This window comes from Tursiops truncatus, chromosome 15, assembly GCF_011762595.2.
Source record: "Tursiops truncatus isolate mTurTru1 chromosome 15, mTurTru1.mat.Y, whole genome shotgun sequence".
Lineage (NCBI taxonomy): Eukaryota > Metazoa > Chordata > Mammalia > Artiodactyla > Delphinidae > Tursiops > Tursiops truncatus.
The window spans coordinates 74,394,577-74,415,737 of record NC_047048.1 but is presented as its reverse complement, the minus strand read 5'-3'; the positions used below and the strand labels follow the sequence as shown (position 1 = coordinate 74,415,737).

Genomic DNA, 21,161 nt, shown 5'->3' with positions numbered 1-21,161 from the left:
ATATAAAATATTGATTTACAAATGCTTTAACTACCGAGAAAAAAGAAAGAAAGGAAAAAAGAAGAAAGAGATACAGAAACAGAGAAAGGTGGTCTCTATTGATGTAAGGGTCAGTTGGGGGCAGGCAACCACTCCTGACCATGGCATGTCCCCTTGACAAGGACCAGGGGCTTCCTGTAGTTTCCAGACTCCTTTATCTGGTTTCTTTCTGTCCTGCCAGGTTTGAAGCATCCAAGTAACTGGTGACCCAGTTCCCAGAAAATCTCCCTTGTTGTCCCTTTGTAAGGGCCCTGGGGGCTGTGGGGCTCTTGGCAGATGCCACATCTGTGGACACAAAGAGAAGCTTATTCTCCTCTTAGCAGGGAGGGGGGACCCATCAGAATTCAGAGAGCCGTCCAGCTGAGGCGGAACACCCCTCTCTCCATGGGTCCGGGCTGAAGGCTATTGGGCTCTGGGTGGGGGCAGGGGGGCTTGTCAGTCTCCCTTCACTGCTCACGTCTGTCTCAGTTATCTGCTGCTGCATAACGAACTGCCCCAGAACTTAGAGGCCTAAAACAACAATTTATTATGATCACTCATGGTCCTGTGGGTTGGTTCGGTGGTTCACTTGGGGTCTCTCATGCAACTGCAGTCAGAAGGCAGCTGCTGCCGGGAATTCCCTGGTGGTCCCGTTAGGACCCCGCACTTCCCCTGCAGGGGGCCCGGGTTCAATCCCTGGTCAGGGAAGTAAGATCCCGCGAGCTGCTAAAATAAACAGACAAACAAACAAATAAATAAATAAGCAGCTACTGCTGAAGTCATCTCAAGGCTTGATTGGGCCAGACATCCAAAGCAACTTCTTCACTCACCTGTCTGCTGCCTCCACTGAGATGGTTGGAACAACCAAGGACTAGCGGGCCATCTTTTTCTCTCCATATTTTCTTGTCACGTGGCTAGCTCGGGCTTCCTCCCATCATGGTAGTCTCACAGCCAAACTTCTTCGATGGCAACTAATTTATTCCAGAGCAATGTTCCAAAAGCCAAGGTGGAAGCTACAGGGCTTCTTACAACCTCAGAAGTCAGGCACGTCACTTCTACTCCATTCTGTTGGTTTCGCAGGGTCAGCCCAGAATGAAAGTGGGAGGGGCCATACCGGAGTGTGAAGAGCAGAGTGTGTGGTTCTCTACGGGCCATCTTTGGAGGCCAGCCACTATAGTGTTGCCTGCCAGGAAACACTTTCTTCTCTTCCTCCTCCTCTTACCTCACCAGCCACTCCTTCTTAGTTGCTTTGAGTGGTTTTTGCTCATCTTCTGGCTTCAGATTAATCGAGTGCCCCCAAACCCAGATCTGACCTCTTCTCTGCCTACACACTCTCCCTTACTGGTCTCATCTGGTCTCGCGACTCAAAACACCGATAAGTTGACAACTCCTGAATTTACATCGCCAACCTGGACCTTTCCTCTGAAGTCTAGCCTCTAATATCCAACTGCCTGGGACTTCCTTGGCAGTCCAGTGGTTAAGATGCTGTGCTTCCAACGCAGGGGGAGCAGGTTTGATCCCTGGTTCGGGAACTAAGATCCCACATGGCGTGGCCAAAAAATAAAAATAAAACTAACCATGCAACTGCCTAATTGACATCTGTGCTTGGGTATCACATGGGGACCTCAATGTCAGCAGCTTTAAAAATAACTTCGAGGGCTTCCCTGGTGCACGGGACACGGGTTCATGCCCCGGTCCAGAAGGATCCCACATGCCGCGGAGCGACTGGGCCCGTGAGTCATGGCCGCTGAGCCTGCACGTCCGGAGCCTGTGCTCCACAACAGGAGAGGCCACAGCAGGGAGAGGCCCGCGTACCGCAAAAACAAAAAACAAAAAACACAAAACACCTTCAACCACCTGCTCCCAGACACTTCCCAAAAGAGTATATGTGAATAGCCAGTAATTGCACATAAAAAGATGCACCATAGCATTAGTCATTAGGGAAATGAAAATTAAAATCACAATAAGATACCACTGCACATCCATTAGAACATCGAAAATTACAAAGACTGATCATAACAAGTGTTGATGAGGACAGGGAGCATATGGAACTCTCATACTCTGCTGGCGGAATGCAAAATGTGCTAAACCATTTTAGAAAATAGTTTCTTGAAATGTTAAACCTGTTCCCACCGTACGATACCATCCAGCCATTCCACTCCTATGCATTTACCCAAAGCAACAAAATATTTGTCCACAAAGACTTGTACTGAAATGTTCAGAGCAGCTTTATTTGTAATCACCAAAAACTAGAAATAATCTAGAAAGTTCATCAACGGATGAATGGATAAACAAATCATGGAACATCCATACATGGGATACTTCTCAGCAGTAAAAAAAAAGAAAAAGTATTGATACCTATGGCATCTCAAAATCATCATACTGAATAAAAGAAGCCAACCTCCATCACCTAAAAATGAGTACATACACTGTGATTTCATTTACATAAATTCTAGAAAGTGCAAACTAATTTCTCGTGACAAGAGTAGGTCAATGTTCGGGGGTGGGGGGAGGAAGGGAGGGAGGATTGCAAAAGGGCACAAGGATGGATAACAGATTTGGAAGGTGATAGATATGTTCATTATCTTAATTGTGGTGAAGTTACCATGGGTTTGACATGTAGCAAAACTAGTCAAATAACACACTTTAAATATGTGCCGTAGAGTGTATAATATAGTGTATTATACCTCAATAAAGTTGAATCAAAGGAAAAGAACAAAGGACCAAAAAAAAGACATGTGTTTGGATGAATACACACCAAAAGTTAATCATCATTACCTTCAGGGAGTGGGAAGGGGGGGCAAGAACTATCACTTGTTACCTTACATGCACCCAGCTTCCTAGTTTAAATGTTTTCCAACACGCATGTATTACTTATGAGCTTAAGAAAAAGAGTAATACATTTTTTGCCCCAAACCTCAGCCCAGCGCTCAGGAGACCTGTGTCACATGCCCCCAGTGGACCAGGTTGTTCCGCTAAACAAAGACACCTCCTGGAATTGAGCCAAGGGTTTCTGGGCCAAATTCCCATCTGGAGACAATGAAAAATGCTCTCCCTCAGAACAGGGACTTTATTTACACCTTATATCTACATTCCAGACTGAGGCCCACATGGGATGATTGCCCAGGAAGATAATGGAGTCATTAATCTCTGCCCAAGACTGAGCTCTCGCAGCCAACTTCCCATCTGAGTAATTAAACCAGCTGGCAGCCTGGTATCAGTCTCCACAGCATCTGCGGGGCAGAGGGAGAGGGTACCTCTGGATGCCGCACTTGACTTCTCCAGAGGGGCAGCTTCCTGGATGACTTCAGGACAAGCGAGCTGAACAAAGGCTGGGGTCCTTGGTCTTGACTTGGCTAAGGCCAGGACTCAGGCAAACATGGACCTCTTGGCATGTCCGGGCTTTGGGAACAGCTGTCTGAGCTTCTGTATTTGTGACGTTGCCCATGTGTGTCCTTCTATTTTTCCTAACCTCACCCAAACACTGGTTCCACTGAATGCCACAGGAGTGGGCTACCCCACAGCTAGTCTACCTCTCCCCCAACTTTCTCCCTTCCTCAATAACAGCATCAAGATGTTTCAGGAGACGGCCGCCTCCCCCTGCCCTCAGACCCAGAAGGTAAATCTTGATTCGGCTTGGCCCTCACTACCCAGAACAGAGTCCAGCATCCGCATCACCTGGGAGCTTGTCAGAAATGCAGAATCTCAGGCCCCATCCCAGACTTACGGACCCAGAATCTTCATTTAAAAAATTTTTTATTTATTTATTTGGCTGTGTGGGGTCTTCGTTGCAGCAGGCGGGCTCCTTAGTTGCAGCACGTGGGCTCCTTAGTTGTGGCATGCAAACTCTTAGTTGCGGCAGGCATGTGAGATCTAGTTCCCTGACCAGGGATCGAACCTAGGCCCCCTGCATTGGGAGTGTGGAGTTTTATCCACTGCACCACCAGGGAAGTCCCCAGAATCTTCATTTTTTTTTTTTTTTAGCAAGATCTCAGGTGATTTGAACACATTAGCTGTCAAACCTAGTTGAACATTAGAAGCCCCAGAGAGAGTTTTCCCAATACCAGTACCTGAGATTCTCAGTTGAGATTTTGATTCAGTTGATCTGAAATACAATTTGGACATCAGTATTTTTTACATTTAGTAGAGTTAAGTGCACTAACTTTAAATGGATAGATTGGTATTTTTACACACATGTACACCCATGTAGCCACCACCCAGATAATGACATAGAACATGTCCAGAAAGTTCCCTCTTGCCCCTTCAAGGTCGGATGACACACTGTCCTGATTTGTCCAAGACTGGGGGGTTTTTCTGGGATGTATGACTTTCAGTACTAAAACAACGAATGTCCAGGGCAAAGTGGGACAAGTTGGTCACACTTCTTGAAGGTCCATACCCCAGCCCACTTCCAGAGGTAACCACCATTCTGATTTCTATCCAGTGGTAATTTTAAGAGTTGCCCTGATGACTCCAGTGTGTAGCCCGGGCTCAATCCAGTGTGTATCAGAATCACTGGGAGACCTTGGGAAACCATTGCTGGGCCTCATCCCTCGCCTTTCTAATTCACTAGGCCTGGGGTAGAACCCAAGAATTTGCATATCTAACAGGTTTCCCAGGTGGTGCTGATCCTGCTGGTCTGAGCACCTTCCTTTAAGAACTAGCTGTCTAAGCCAATCACAGTCATCCTATCTCCTTGCCAATGACGGGTTAGCCTTGACTGCAGGACGCTCTTCTGGCTACAGAGACGTGAGGAGAAGACCGCTGGGAGTTGAGGCAGCATTCGGTAAAGTTTATTAAAGTGATACCCCTGGGTTGTGCATATCAGTAGCCCTCGAGGGGCAGGGGGTTCTGGGAAAGACTTTCCCACTGATAGTGGGAAATGCACAGGAAGGGATGCTCTCCTCTTCCCTTGAAAGTTCAGTAGTGTGTGGGTGTCCCCTGGAGCTGTCTCATGACCTTGAGGCAACAAGCCTGAAGACTAAACGCCAACCACCCGGGATGGGGGACAGGAAAACGGGAGAGAGCCTGAGTCCTTAAAGAACTTGTTGAACTGCTGGATCAACCAACCCTGAACTTCCTCCTTGGGAACTTCTTTCCTTTTAATTTGTCACGTATAATTGGCTTCTCTCTTATTTGTGTCCAAAGGTATGCAACACCCTGCTATTCAAAGTGTGGTCCTAGAACCAGCAGCATCGGTCTCGCCCGAAATCTTGCTTGTATCAAATGGCAAAACTAAAACAATTTAGTAACGTGTTCAATGTCTTTGTTGAAGGGCAAACAATCCATGGAGTTGGGGAGTACAGCGCCTCCCGAGCAATGGGACACTGTTCGTGAGGGGTTTGGGGCAAGAGCAAGTTTTATAGAGCATTAGAGGAGGCAATACAAAACAAGGGGGACTTCCCTGGTGACGCAGTGGTTAAGAATCCGCCTGCCAATGCAGGGTACACGGGTTCGAGCCCTGGTCCGGGAAGGTCCCACATGCCGCGGAGCAACTAAGCCCGTGTGCCACAACTACTGAGCCTGCGCTCTAGAGCCCACGAGTCACAACTACTAAAGCCCGCACGCCTGGAGCCCATGCTCTGCAGCAAGATAAGCCACCGCAATGAGAAGCCCGCGCATCGCAATGAAGAGTAGCCCCTGCTCGCCGCACATGCACAGCAACGAAGACCCAACACAGCCAAAAATAAATAATATTTAAAAAAAATACAAAACAAGCCATGATGGGCTAGAAGGTCCTGCTTTCTAGGGTTAAGGTCAGCTCATGAAGTTGGAGGATTGTGATTGGTGTATGTTAGGATTCCTTGACAGGTGTTTCCCACAAGTGCAGGCAGACTTAGGTTTGGATCTGTGACATGAGCCAGGCCACTGAAGCAGCCCTCACTTTGTGGGTCCTGATATACAAATTCACTTTATCATTAGAAATGCAGAACCTCGGGTCCCGGCGCAGAATCTGCCTTTGAACAATGCACATTACCCCCACAGTAAGGCCTGAGAAGCACTGCTCTAATCGACACAGCAGCACGTATGCTTTGAATATTCTGGGCCTTTCGGCGGGCTGCCTGCCCCACCTAATAGCTGCATGCAATCATGCTATTGCAACCACGCAAGGGCTCCTGTGCCCTTGGCGCAGAAAGCCAACGTCTTGACAGCTGTTTGCAGCAAAGCAGGGCGCCAAGCAAGGGAGTGGGAGACAAGCCTCAGATGACTCCAACTTGGTCTTTGATTAGGTTTTTTTTTTTTTAAAGGGGAAGAACAAAGAGGTTGGGATTAATCATTATCTTGTGACATTTCTTAATCCTAGTTTCGAGAGTCAGAATGTCTCTGGTTTATGATTCTCTGGCCAGGTGGTCCATGACTTGGGGGTCTGTTAACTCACCTTGCCCTGAAGAAACAACCTGAGTTTGTACGTTAATGATGACGTATCTATAACAGCGATTTTAGTACGTTAACAATCTTATTGACAACAGCAATTGTAGTCACAATTGTAGTCACAACAGCAATTGTCACTCATCTGGTTGATGAGTGGTTAGCAGAGGATTGAGGTCAGAGGGGACAAGAAAGGAAATAAAGATTTGGAGAGAGAGAGATTAATCATAAACTCAGTGAGGGAACTTGGTTTTAGGGAGACTCAGTTTCATGATTATTAATAATCATATGAAAAGATACCATGGGCACTGCATCTAGAAACTCCCTGGCCAAGTTTCCCTTGCATCTTATTGGTCAGAACTGAGCTGCGTGCCTTAATGCAAAGGAGGCTTGGAAGGTGAGTGGCTGGCTTCATCTGCCTCTAGAGTGGGAGACTGGTTCCAGCAAGGACACGAGGCAAGGAAATGGCTGTTAGGTAGGAACCAGCAGTATCTACCACAAATAAATATTATTAATGACTTTTGCAGAGATTGGACAAGGCTCAGAGGTGTGAAGTCACTTGCCTACAGTCACAGAGCTAGAAAGTACTTGCCACTTCGTAGAAAACTGGTAAATTTTTATAAATGAAGGTGGCTGAGTCAGTGCCTAAGCTGGGCCTTGAACCTTGATGTCCAATATAGTGATCTAGCCACTTCCTCAAGCTGCTTTCCTCTCGCCCTTTGCGTGTGTTTATATCTTAAATAATATGTTTTTGAAGGACAGAGCTAACTCAGTGGGCAATATGTGTCTGTGTGACTTCCTGTATGGCTAGCCACACCCAGAGTGAACAGATGGATGCCTGAGAAAACTGGAATTTTCCAAGCTGCTTTTGGATACCACCCAAGCCAAAATGCATATGGTACCCTCAGCCACCAGGAAAATGTTATTTTCACCATTTCCTGCCAAATGTCTAGCGGGCTCCACTGGTAAATGATGAAGTTTAGGGTGGAGCCAGGTGCATGACCCTCTCTGGATGGTTAAACTTCCAGCTCAATTTCCCTCTCTGGCAGAGAGAGTCTGAGAAATTGGAGGCCCATTAGTTAGAGATGAGGAAAATTCCTTCAAAGCAAATGAAACACAAGTGTTTAGAATGTCTGGAGTTTTCCATTTATACTCCACATTAACAAGAGTCCAGGTCTGATAAGTGGTTTTTTGTTTTATTTTGTTTTTTATAAATTTTTTTTTTTTGTGGTACGCGGGCCTCTCACAGTTGTGGCCTCTCCCGTTGCGGAGCACAGGCTCCGGACGCGCAGGCTCCGGACGCGCAGGCTCAGCGGCCATGGCTCACGGGCCCAGCCGCTCCGCGGCATGTGGGATCTTCCCGGACCGGGGCATGAACCCGCATCCCCTGCATCAGCAGGTGGACTCTCAACCACTGCGCCACCAGGGAAGCCCTGTTTCTTATAAAATTTTTAAAAATAAATTTATTTATTTATTTTTGGCTGCCTTGGGTCTTCATTGTTGCGCGTGGGCTTTCTCTTCCCGGGCCAGGGCTCCTACCCGTGTCCCCTGCATTGGCAGGCAGATTCTTAACCACTGTACCACCAGGGAAGCCCCTAAATTTATTTATTTTTTATTATTTATGTTTGGCTGCGTTGGGTCTTTGTTGCTGTGCGCGGGCTTTCTCTAGTTGTAGCAAGCAGGGGCTACTCTTCGTTGTGGTGTGCGGGCTTCTCATTGTGGTGGCTTCTCTTGTTGCGGAGCACAGGCTCTAGGCATGCAGGCTTCAGTAGCTGTGGCACGCAGGCTCAGTAGTTGTGGCTCACGGGCTCTAGAGCATAGGCTCAGTAGTGTGGCTCACAGGCTTAATTGCTCTGCGGCATGTGGGATCATCATGGTTTATCACAGGATATTGAATATAGCTCCCTTTCCTATACAGTAGGACCTCATTTATCCATTCTATATATAATAGTTTGCATCTTCTAACCCCAAACTCCTAACGCATCCCTCCTCCACCCCCCTCCCTCTTGGCAACCACAAGTCTGTTCTCTACGTCTGTAAGTCTGTTTCTCTTTCGTAGATAGGTTCATTTGTGTCATATTTTAGATTCCACATATAAGCGATATCATATGGTATTTGTCTTTCTCTTTCTGACTTACCTCACTTAGTACGTTAATCTCTAAGTCTATCCATGTGGCTGCAAATGGCATTATTTCATTTTTTTTTATGGCAGCATAGTATATCATTGTATATAGGTACAACCTCTTCTTTATCCATTCATCTGTGGATGGAAACAACCTAAAAGTCCATGTCTTGGCTATTGTGAACAGTGCTGCTATGAACATAGGGGTGCACGTATCTTTTTGGATTATAGTTTTGTCTGGATATATGCCCAGGAGTGGGATTGCTGAGGAACCTCCATACTCTTTTCCATAGTGGCTGCACCAACTTACATTCCCACCAACAGTACAGGAGGGTCCCCTTTTCTCCACACCCTCTCCAGCATTTGTTATTTGTAGACTTTTTAATGATGACCATTCTGACCAATGTGAGGTGGTACCCTACTGTAGTTTTGATTTGCATTTCTCTAGTAATTAGAGATGTTGAGCATCTTTTCATGTGCCTTTTGACCATCTGTATGTCTTCTTTGGAGAAATATCTACTTAGGTCTTCTGCCTATTTTTTTTTTAAAGCATTTTGGGGTTTTGTTTGTTTATTTTTGGCTGTGTCGGGTCTTAGTGGCGGCACATGGGATCTTCATCACAGCACGTGGGTTCTTTGTTGTAGCGCAAGAGCTTCTATCTAGTTGTGGCTTGTGAGTTTTCTCTCTCTAGTTGTAGCACACGGGATCCAGAGCACGTGGGCTCTGTAGTTTGAGGTGTGTCTGCTCAGTAGTTGGGGCATGTGGGCTTAGTTGCCCCGCAGCATGTGGGATCTTAGTTCCCGACCAGGGATCGAACCCGTGTCTCCTGCATTGCAAGGCAGATTCTTTACCACTGGACCACCAGGGAAGTCCCCAAGACTGTCTTTTAAATGGAAGATTTCTTCAAAAATGACATATTCTAATTTTTTTTTGGATGTGGACCATTTTAAAAGTCTTTATTGAACTTGTTACAATATTGCTTCTGTTTTTTGTTTTGGTTTTTTGGCCCAGAGGCATGTGGGATCTTAGCTCTCTGACCAGGGATCAAACCTGCACCCCCTGCACTGGAAGGTGAAGTCTTAACCACTGGACCACCAAGGAAGTTCCAGAAAATGACATATTCTAATAACTCCATTGCCAGCAGAAGTTCATATTCTAATGATATGTCCAACACCAGCATTGCCAGAGGAGAGTTCATTATTTCTCACTGAGAAAGGACCCTGGGCCAGAAGTCAGGAGAAACTCACTATGTCCTTGAACAAAGCAAGCTCTCTCTTTGGGACTCAGTTTACTCATGTATATAATGGGGATAGGGTTGAGGGAGGGCCCTTTTCCAACAGCTCTTACATCTCTGACAGCCAATGACTATAAGCTGTGATGCAAATACTTTTTTCCATAAGGGTCATAAGCTAGTAGACCCACAACAGTAAAAACCAGAGGGGACCAGCTCTAAGATGAATTATTTGGGTGGAACTATTTTACACCTATGTGGGTCATGGAAAGTTACCTTATGTTAACACTGTGGCAGACACTGCTCCTTCCATATTACCAGAGTTTATTGTTGCCCTTGAACATTTTTTTTCTAACTGTGGTAAAATACACATAAACATAAAATGTACCATCTTAGCCATTTTTAAGTGTACAATTCAGTAGTGTTAAGCTGTGCAACCAATCTCCAGAACTTTCTCATCTTACAAAACTAACACTCTGTACCCAATAAATAACCCCCAATTGTCCCCTCTCCTCAGCCCCTGGCAACCACCCTTCTATTTTCTGTTTCTACGTGTTTTACTACTGTAGGTACCTCATATAAGTGAAATCATACATTTTCTTGTCTTTTCATAACTGCCTTATTTCAAGGATACTGTCTTCAAAGTTCATCCATCTTGTAGCATTGCCAGAATTTCCTTGTTAAAGTTGAGTAATATTCTGTTGTGTGTATATACCACATTTAAAAAATCCATTCATCTGTCCACGGACATTTAGATTGCTTCCACCTTTTGGCTATTGTGAAAATGCTGCTGTGAACATGGGTGTATAGCTATCTCTTTGAGACCCTTCTTTCAATTCTTTGAAGTATATACCCAGAAGTGGAATTGCTGGATCATATGTCATATTTTTAATTTTTTGAGGAACCACCATAACATTTTCTAAAGCAGCTAAACCTTCCTACCAACAGTGTGCAAGGGTTCCAGTTTCTCCATATCCTCACCAACACTTGTTATTTTCTGCTTTTTTTGTATGGTAGACATCCTCGTGTGTGTGACGTGATATCTCATTGTGGTTTTGATTTGCATTGCCCAAATGATTAGTGATGCTGAGTATCACTTCAAGTCCTTGTTGGCCATTCATAAATCTTCTTTGGAGAAATGTCTATTCGAATTCTTTACCCTTTTTTTAAAAAAAAAAAATTTATTTATTTATTTATTTTTGGCTGCGTTGGGTCTTCGTTGCTGTATGCAGGCTTTCTCTAGTTGCAGCGAGTGGCGGCTACTCTTCGTTGCGGTGCGCGGGCTTCTCATTGCAGTGGCTTCTCTTGTTGCAGAGCATGGGCTCTAGGTGCGCAGTCTTCCGTAGTTGTGGCACGTGGGCTCAGTAGTTGTGGCTCACAGGCTCAGTAGTTGTGGCTTGCGGGCTCTAGAGCGCAGGCCCAGTAGTGTGGTGCACGGACTTAGTTGCTCTGTGGCATGTGGGATCTTCCCGGACCAGGGCTTGAACCCGTGTCCCCTGCATTGGCAGGCGGATTCTTAACCACTGTGCCACCAGAGAAGTCCCAGGAAATGTTTCTCAAAATGATTCTCATTAAGAACTTGGGGGTAGGGTGAGGGTGGGTGTGCAAGACTTCACTAGGAGATTGTTCCTAAGAACAAGTCATGTCAAGCTAGCATTGTTTTTTATTTGTTTTTAATAGAGTCCATATACTAGCAGGCACAGAAAATGCACTTAGCAACATTTCCTGTAATTGTTGGAGAAAAGAATAGAAATGAGAGTAGATCCTGGTCCAAGCCAGAATGAAAACACCGTGGCTGGCAGGAGCAAGCAGTTCTAGGATGCCATTAGCAAAGAGGTTATTTTGGAGTCCTTGGGTTCGAATCCCAGCTCTGCCTCTCTACCAGTCCTGGCCCACTGGAAATAGAATAACTCTAAGCAGAGTATAATTCAAGAAGAATACAGTGGTGCTCACAGAATATAAGGAAACCACAGGAGCTAGTACAAAACCTTGGAGCTGGAAGTAGAGGGGATACCCCTACATCTGAAGGGGCCAGGGAAGGAGCATCAGAGCCCAGAAGGAGGGTCAGGTAGAAGAACATCTGGAGAGGTGTCCCCACAGGGTGCGGCCAGGGGGATGCATAGGTCATCCTCACTCCCCAACCCCACCTCCATCTCCTGCTGAAGCTCCCACCACAGGGCTTAGAGCTGACGCTGATGTGTCCCTGCTCTAGGAGTGGTGAGCAAGGTGGACTAGGGTAAGGAGGGGACCTGGATGGACAAGGAAAGGCATTGGTAGAGCCATTTACTAACTGTGTGACTTAGGTAAGTCACTTCCCCTTTCTAAACCTCAGTTTCCTCATCTGTAAAGTCAGGATGATAATATTACTGCCCTTGCAGAGTTGAGGTGAGGAATAAATTATTTTAAAATGTAAAGTACCCTAGATTAGAGGCTGGTAAGAAATTTCAATAAATGGCATTGCAGTTATGGTGCTGTTACTATTATGATTCAAGTAGGGAGAAATGGAGCTTACAGAGGAATGTTTGGACTTGACCATACAGTGCGACTGAAATATTTGAGGCAGCCTAGCATTTACTTTGATGAATACCACCACTCTCAGCAGGTAGCTCCTCTAGCTGTAAAAACACCAGGTCAACCTGGGCACAGCCAAAAGTGACGACAAAGTCCCAGTTTGCACATGCCACCATTTTAACACTGGAGCAAAAAAAAAAAAAAGAAAAAGAAAAAAATGCTCTCACCCACCAGGACCACCCCCATCCCAAACCCTCCCACCTGCAAACTGTGGCCCTGTGGCGCCAGTCTGTTTTAGCAAAAGGACCATTTGTTTAAATGAGCCTGCCAAGTGAAAGGATCCAGATTTCTCCTTTTCTCTCTTTTTAAAAAAGCCACAGATATAAATAAGCCCAAGATGGTCTGTTTCTGCCATGACTAACAGATAAAGGAAAAGACAGTTGCCTTCTAAACAAACCTGCAATTAATCAACATTGGGACCTTGGGAGAAACTGATCAGGGGACCAGCCCAGGGGACCATAGGACCTGCCAATTCTACCCATCCAGGCATTACAGCCAAATTGTAAACTATCGGGAAATTTCAGAAACCCCAATTCCCCCCCCCCCCCCCCCCCCCCCCCCCGCCAAATAATCTGAGAGGAAAGTTCAAGTTGGCAGAGATACAAGTTACTCAGAAGGAATGAGGTCCATCAAGGCTTCATCTTAAAGAACAGATGCACCATCCCAAGCCAGATGCTCCCTGGAATGAGGTTGCCAGATCTAGCCAATAAAAATACAGAACACCCAGTTACATTTGAATTTCAGATAAATAACGATTTTTTAGTGTAAGTATGTTCCATGCAATATTTGGGACATGGTTAAAATTATCTGAAATTCAAATGTATAATAACTGGGCATCATGTGTTTTACCTGCACCAGGAATGACAAGGGCGGTGCTGAAAGGGTCACAGCTCAAACTCCAGAGGTCTTACACTGGTGGCCTCTGGGCTATATGAGGCTCACATGTGTGCATTGTTCAGTCTTCACAGTTTATAAAATTGGAATCAGTTGCCAACATTTTAAGGGTTTCTGGCTTTCTTTAAAAATTGGAAGCTCCAACCATGTTGGTGGTAGCTGCTCCACTACAACGAGAACAGAAGGGAACACGGAAAAGTGAAAACTGATTACTGACATGTTAGATGAAGGGATCGTGGGTAAATTTGTTTTTGGTTGGTTTCTTACACTGTGAGTGGTGGTTGTACGATCAGCAGCCCATGATTCAGGCCCGGGGAACTCGCCCTTTCTCAGGCTCCCCTGTGACAGCCAACCCCCAAAGTGCTGGCTGCAGGATCTGAAAATCTGGCCTAACTATGAAAACTCCCCTGCGGGCCATCTTCCTTCTTCCTAGCCGGAGAGTGGAGGCATCTCGCACAGGCTGGAGAAACGTGTGTCCACAGCGCCCCCTGCGGACACAGGCTGGAGCTGCAAGTTCTGGAAGGGATAAATGGGATTGTAATGAACAAGGGTGGGGTATGGATTAATGAAATAATGATACAATATGGCACATGGTAAGCACTCAATGAGCACACTTCTTACATCTCCCCAGCACAGATTTTCTCCCATCTCAATGTGGCAGGAAGATTTGTTTATTCACTAGATATGAATTGTGTCCCTATAATGTGCCAGGCCTGGGCTAAGTGCTTTACAGACCTGATTTTATTGAAGGTTTCAACTCTCTGAAGCAGGCATTGTTATGAACCCCATTTCACAGATGAGGAAACTGAGGCTGATAGAGGTAAAGAATGTGCCCAAGATCCCTCAGGTAAGAGGACAAAGAAGTAGAATTAGTCTGAGGCATCAAATGTTTTGTGGGACTGAAGCTGGGGAGACAAGATGCAAAGAATTTGAGCATCTGAGGCCTATCATTGCCTTTGGGGTTCAGGGAAGCAGTGATAGCAAAGCCTAGAGACTTAAGGGGGTGGGAGCTCTCTAGGGAACTTCTCTGACCCCTGGCTGGTAGGCATTTGGGGCCACTTCTGACCTCAGAGGTGTCTCACCAACAAGGAAGTCAAAAGCATTGAACTGGACTTCCCTGGTGGCCCAGTGGTTGAGAATCCGCCTGCCAGTGCAGGGGACACAGGTTTGATCCCTCGTCGGGGAAGATCCCACCTGCCGCGGAGCAACTAAACCCATGTGCCACAACTGCTGAAGCCTGCGCGCCTAGAGCCTGTGCTCTGCAACAAGAGAAGCCACCGCAATGAGAAGCCTGCGCACTGCAACGAAGAGTAGCCCCCTCTTGCCACAACTAGAGAAAGCCCACAGGCAGCAACGAAGACCCAACGCGACCAAAACATAAATAAATAAAATAATTAATAAATAAATAAAAGCATTTGAACTTTTCAGAGGAAATTGGCTCCCTCCTGTATCAGTCAGACTGCATTTCAGTAAGAGGCTGCAATTAAGCCAAGGGTTACAAACTCAAGAGCCAGACTTTAGAAACTGCAGGTGATACAAAGAACTGAAAACACTTCTTGTTCTGGTAAAAGGCAGTTAAGTTGGAGAGAGAAAAGGCGTCAAATAAGTCAGAGTTTGTGACCTGATTCTGTCTCATATAGAGACTGAATTTCCTCATCTGTGCAATAAGAGTGAGAATCATGCTAGTTCTCACCTCACAAGGCTGTTGTGATGAGTAACAAAGTGTGCCAGTCAAGGGCTTCCCTGGCGGCACAGTGGTTAAGAATCCGCCTGCCAATGCAGGGGACACGGGTTCGAGCCCTGGTCTGGGAAGATCCCACATGCTGCAGAGCAACTAAGCCCATGCGCCACAACTACTGAGACTGTGCTCTAGAGCCCGTGTGCCACAACTGCTGAAGCCCGCACGCCTAGAGCCTGTGCTCCACAAGAGAAGCCACTGCAGTGAGAAGCCCATGCACAACTAGAGAAAGCCCACACGCAGCAACGAAAACCCAACGTAGCCAAAAAGAAAAAAAAAGAATAAAATAAACCTTTTAAAAAGGTGTGCCAGTCAAGTACCTTAGCAGTCCTGCCACAAGGCAAGCGTCTGATTCACTTTTTTTTTTTTAAATATTTATTTATTTTGCCGGATCTTAGTTGCGGCACACTGGATCTTTGTTGCAGCATGCAGGATCTTTAGCTGCGGGATCACAGCATGCCGGCTTCTTCGTTGCAGCGTGCAGACTCTTAGCTGCGGCATGCATGTGGGGTCTAGTTCCCTGACCAGGGATCAAACCCGGGCCCCCTGCATTGGGAGCACGGAGTCTTACCCACTGGACCACCAGGGAAATCCCAGATTCATTCTTTCATTTAATATTTATTGAATGGCCTACCATGTGCCAGGATCTGTGCTGCGTGCCATGGAGGGGCCACAAAGGAGGGACAGCTGCTATCTACACTATCTATCTCTTGTACTATCTACCATGGAGTCATGGTCTAATGTAGGGAGACAGACGACAAATATATATGCTACATAAACATACACATATAATGTATGTATACCGTATACACATAGGCACTATTTATTAGGCAGTGAAAAATAATACGAAGAAAAATATAAGGGAATAGAAAGTGATGGGGAAGATTGTTTTAGATAGGTTCCCAGAGAAGGTGACATTTAAGTAAACCAAGGGAACCATGCAAAGATCTGGCGGGGCTAGGCCTGGTCATTCATTCCAGGTTGGAGTGCACCTAAAGTGATGGAGGACAGTTAGACCTGTGTGACTGAAAGAGAAGGGAGGAGATGAGGTCAGAGGTTAATGGAGAGGAAGATGGTCCAGGCCATTGAGTCCAGCTTTTACTGTTGAGCAGGACAGTGGTGTGATCTCTGGTTTTCAAGGGCACTCTGGCTGCATATAATTAGATCTCAGGGAGCAAAGGTGGAAGTACAGACCAGTAATCAAAGCTTGGATGATGGTGGCTTGGATCCAGAAGATGGTAGCAATGGAGGTGGGAAAAGGGGTGAATGTCAGATGTATTTTAAGGGTAAACTGGGAATTCCCTGGGGATCCGTTGGCTTCTGGGGTCCGGGTTCAATCCCTGGTTGGAGAACTAAGATCCCGCATGCTGCATGGCACAGCCAAAAAAAAAAAAAAAAGGTAAACCAACGTGGGGAATGGAGCAAAACGTCAAGCATAGCTAAGATTTCTGGCCTGAGCACCTAGCTGACAGTGTTGCGACACCTGGAATAGAAATGGTTGTGGGAGCTGCAGCCTTGGTGGAAGGGGGTCAGTTCAGGTTTGGACATGTTAAGTTGAATGCTCACAGGCATCATGGTGTCAGTAAGGTTTCTAGTCACCAAATACCAGGGGAGGATCTGCTCCCAAACTCAGTTGTTGGCAGGACTCAGTTCTCTGCACATTATTGGCTGGAAGCCAATTGCAATTCCTCACTAGCTTGTTTCACTAAAGTGAGCAAGCCAAGGAATAAGACAGGAAGGGAACTAGGCAAGAGGATGTCAACAAGTCTTTTATAACCTAATATCAGAAGTAATACCCCTCTTGGACTTCCCTGGTGCAGCAGTGGTTAAGACTCCAAGCTTCCACTGCAGGGGCATCAGGCCGTGGTGTGTGGCAAAAAAAAAAGTAATATACCCCTTTAGCGAGTTTTCTATTTACCGGATGCACTAGGTCCACACACTCAAGGGACTTGGAGTCAACATCAGGAATCAGATTAGAAGGTACAAAGTCAAAAAAACCCACAATGGAATCCTATCTTCCTAAGATTAGTCATATCAAGTATCTGGGACAGAGTAGGGAAGTTAAAGTGAAACCAGATTAGCCGTATGTCACTAGTCTGTTTGGAACTTTCCATGTTTAAACATTAAAATTTTAAGTTTAATATTAAAAGCTCTCTCTGCCCCTAGAGCTTTTTACCTTAAGTATCATTTGGTTCAAGGTCTCTATCTCCAATGACCAAATACAACAGTATTTTGATTCAAAGGATTTTATTTTCTTTCTCCAGATAGGAAGGCTACAAAGTTAGAAATTTTTATCTAAGTTTAATATAATACTTGATTCTTCAAAACAGCCAGAGGCTTTTCAGCTCTGGACACTCAGGTTACACAGCAACCTTATGAGACTGATTCAACCGGAACCTTCATGCTTTCTCAGTAAACAGGGTCATCTTTTTCCAAGAGACCTTGCATTCCAACTCCACAGTTGAGAAACTCCTTAAAAGAAAAAAGATACATCACGATCAGGACTTCATTCTGATGTAAACTGATATAAACAGCTACTTGTTTGGGATGTGGAAGTATCTAGACTTCAGGAACTAGGTGGATGTTGAATTAAGTACCAGACCGAGGAGAGACTGCCAACCTCTCGAGTCTGGCACCTCACTGAAGTCTGTGTTGTTCCTGATAACGTCAAAATGTTCATCATCAATCTACAGCCTTTCTAGGTACAGTAAATAGAGGTAAGGGAGACAAACCCAGGACCACACCAAAAGTTATGTTGATTCTAGAGGGACTTAACACAAATGAAACTCATTCAAAAGATACTTTAGGGACAAATGGGGGCATCTGAAATATAAAGTGGATAAGCAGACATTAGGGATACAAAGTGTTATTTGTTTAAAAATAAAGGAGGCAGGAGATAGAGACTGCCTGTCTCCTTGTCTTGCTCACTGTGATGCAGCAAGCCACTGTGTTCCTTACCCATGGGGTAAGGAACTGAGGTTGGCCTCCAGCTAACAGTGTGAAGAATTCAACCTTTCAAAAAAAAATTACAACCAATTTCAATCTCAACTCAAAAGATGGCTTGGAGCTCCTCATCTCGTATTATCTGCCAAGGCAGAATTAAGTTTTCATTTAATTTTTCCCCCTTTCTTAGGGAAAGACCTGGTAGTACCAATAGGTCAACAGTACTGCCAAGGACACGATCTTCCCCTCCTGTTTTGCCCAACTTGGAACTGGGTACTCAAGTTACTCCCAAGTGGGCAAACCCAACACCTCTCTACCCTGAGCACATTTAGTAATCATTTTACTAAGGAGGGGTTAACACCTAGATAACAATTTGCAGAAACCTCACCTGTTACAGGACAGACTGAACCAAGCTGAGATCAGGCTGCAATCAACCTACTTACGCCCTGACGCACAAAGGGCTCTGGTCCTGTAGGAAGTTAACAGATGAAGCCAAGATAAATGACTTGAATGATGGAAGAGGGAAAAACCCCATAAGGCAAGCCCAATTCCCACTAAAAAAAGCCCCACAGAAAGTAGTCTGTTGGTGGTTAAGCAGAAAACAGATAAACAGAAGTTATCTTTGTGGCCAATGCATCAGACAAAACTGGCTAATAGTTCAGTTAGATCAACAGGGTCGATCTGACGGGGAAAAAAGTTAAGTCATCAGCTGCAATGGCCATACGAGTCACAGAAAGTAGAAAGCAATGGGGATAACCTCTTTCAAAGAAAAGCAGTTAATAATGGACGTGACTTACCAATTCTCTCCCAATCCTGGATCCATCATGGTCCATTCAAAGTCTGCTTTCTGCCAACAGTGAACCTGAGATGAAAACAGAAACATGACCACCAGTCAGCTAGATACCCAAAGGAGTGGGGGACAGAGGAGATGCTCAAGCTGGCATATCAGACAGAAACTGGCTTAGAGAAGTTAGATCAACATGGTCGATCTGTCGGGGAAAAAAGTTCAGTCATCATTTATGCCAGCAGGAAGCTTTTCGCCTCTACAGAAAGAACCCTGGGGACTTCCCTGGTGGTGCAGTAGTTAAGGATCCGCCTGCCATTGCAGGGTACATGGGTTCAAGCCCTGGTTCGGGAAGATCCCACATTCCACGGAGCAACTAAGCCCTTGTGCCACAACTACTGAAGCCCACATACCTACAGCCTGAGCACCGCAATGAAGAGCAGCCCCCGCTTGCCCCAACTAGAGAAAGCCCGTGCGCAGCAACGGAACGCCCAATGAAAGAAGGGAGGGAGGGAAGGAAGGAAGGAGGGAGGGAAGGAAGGAAGAAAAAAAGAAAGAACCCTGAACTAGGAATAAGGTTTGGTTCGTCTGTTTCTCTACCTTCGACTTCATGCAGTATTTCAGCACTTCTGTGTCCTGTTCTCGGCAATAAGATAGTAGCTAAGACAAATACCTCTGACTTCTGTGCTTACATTTGATAGAGGCCAGCGTGGCTGGCAAGAATTGTGGGGAAATGGCTGGGTTTTACTTAGGTGACTGCAGGGTTTCGACTATGTGTTAGGATGTTACACTTTAATGCAAGACGTCATCACTTAAAACGCGACTTAATACTCTGGGACAGCAAGGTTTAAGGAACACTTCGTCCAAGAAGTCCCACCCTTAACGTGCATTTCTGGACTCAGTTAAGTTAAGGAGTTGGTAATTAAAGCAAATAGGCCAACAGAAACACATTTGGCTTTCCTTAAAAATGTCATCACACCTAAATGGGAAGGAAATCTGAAAAGAGGGGATATATGTATACATGTAACTGATTCACTTTGCTGTACAGCAGAAACTAACACAACATTGTAAAGCAACTCTACGCCAATAGAAATTTTTAAAAAATGTCATCACATTATCCACCCACTTGGAAGCTTAAGTTTAAAAGAAAGCTGTTTATTAAGAAACAAGTGAAGGAATGGCATCTGAAAATGTGCCTTAAACAGCATTACAAAGACATTTAAAATTTAACACCTATTCACTTTCAAGAGATAATTCACTTATTTCACTTTGTAATAAGATATGTTTTTGTGAATTATAATAAAACCAAGCACCCAGAACACCTCAAAGAAAACCTAGTAACTAAAATATGCTAATTGGCTGCCCTTAATCATCTTTTCTTTCCCTCCAAGCTGCCTAGCAAACTAAGAGGCTCCTTAGAGCATGCGTTTCTTACAATAGGCCAAAAGACAAATGCTTACTCCAGAGGTCAGGAGATTGAAGGTTGTTCATGTCTACACGTGGTTTCCTTGAAGGCCCAGCAGGGACCCCTTCCTCCAAGATCCATTCTGTATGCTGTGATCGCGCAAACCTGCGAACCAACAAAGAAAGGTCATCAAGCGCCATCTTCCCACAGTCGGAAGAGAACATGGCAGCGCCTTTTGAGGCCGGTGTCTCAGAACTAACTGGCAAGTATTCAAAGACATCAGCATTGTCGATCTGATGGGGAAAAAAGTGAAGTCATCATTTACACCAGCCGAAGACTCCTCAGGCCCGAGCACAAGGCGCGGGCTTTTCCAGCTCTAACTGATCTCCCCAAAGGCGCTGAGGCCTATTTAGAGTCAGAGCAGAGGCAACCACGAGGAGAGGGGGCCACCGGTAGGGGCGACCGCACAAAAAAGGGAAAAAGAGGCACAGAGATCTCGAAGCGAGGTTTCCACTCACCACATACAGTAGTAAACCCTGGTTGCCGGGATGGGACGACACGGGAGGAGAAACAGAGGAGCTACGGCGAAGAACTGACAGCACCGAGGACGGAAAAGAACAAGCAGCTCCAAAGCCTCCCTTATATAACCAGAGGGGACTCACGCCTGCGCACTGGGCCCGAGGCGCTTCCTCCCCGCCCCCCAAGCCGCGCCACGCGAGGCCCTCTGGGAAATGTAGTCGCCGCGCCGCCCAGGCGGAGGAGGCCTAATGGTTGTCAAGGCGACACTAGCCCCGCCCCTTCCCGGTACACACGAGGCCCCCCGGGCTCGTCGGCCTCGCCGCCATGTCGCGCTTCACACGCACCAAGCTGTCCGCTGGGTCCCCGCTCCTTTGGGTACGGCTGAGGCCTGCAACGGCCTCGGGTGCCGTTAAGCCGCCCCCCGCAGTCCCCTCCCCTCAGCGGCGCCGGCCCAAGACCGCCTGCCCTGCCGCCGCGGGGAGCTGAGGCGACGCCCGCGGGTCCAACCGCCCCTGCCGGGCCTAAGGGCGGGGGCGCCGGCTGCGCCAGGGCCCGGCCCCCTCGCTC

General features: G+C 46.2%; 1 long non-coding RNA gene and 3 other non-coding genes across 5 annotated transcripts; all 4 read right to left on the bottom strand.

Moving 5' to 3' along the window:
• Positions 1-17,173: 17,173 nt before the first annotated feature.
• Positions 17,174-21,095, bottom strand: LOC109551323 (uncharacterized). 2 transcript variants are annotated; one of them, XR_002178060.2, is made up of 5 exons: positions 20,939-21,095; positions 20,131-20,240; positions 18,684-18,748; positions 18,275-18,355; positions 17,174-17,415 (listed from the first exon to the last, which is right to left on the bottom strand). It is a non-coding gene; the product is annotated as an uncharacterized lncRNA (long non-coding RNA). The 2 variants fall into 2 exon arrangements; XR_002178059.3 differs by lacking the exon at positions 20,939-21,095 and adding an exon at positions 20,594-20,913.
• LOC117308374 (small nucleolar SNORD12/SNORD106) lies at positions 18,514-18,605 on the bottom strand. Its single transcript, XR_004522356.1, has one exon. It is a non-coding gene; the product is annotated as a small nucleolar SNORD12/SNORD106 (small nucleolar RNA).
• LOC117308372 (small nucleolar SNORD12/SNORD106) lies at positions 18,823-18,913 on the bottom strand. Its single transcript, XR_004522355.1, has one exon. It is a non-coding gene; the product is annotated as a small nucleolar SNORD12/SNORD106 (small nucleolar RNA).
• Positions 20,316-20,406, bottom strand: LOC117308375 (small nucleolar SNORD12/SNORD106). Its single transcript, XR_004522357.1, has one exon. It is a non-coding gene; the product is annotated as a small nucleolar SNORD12/SNORD106 (small nucleolar RNA).
• Positions 21,096-21,161: the final 66 nt, after the last annotated feature.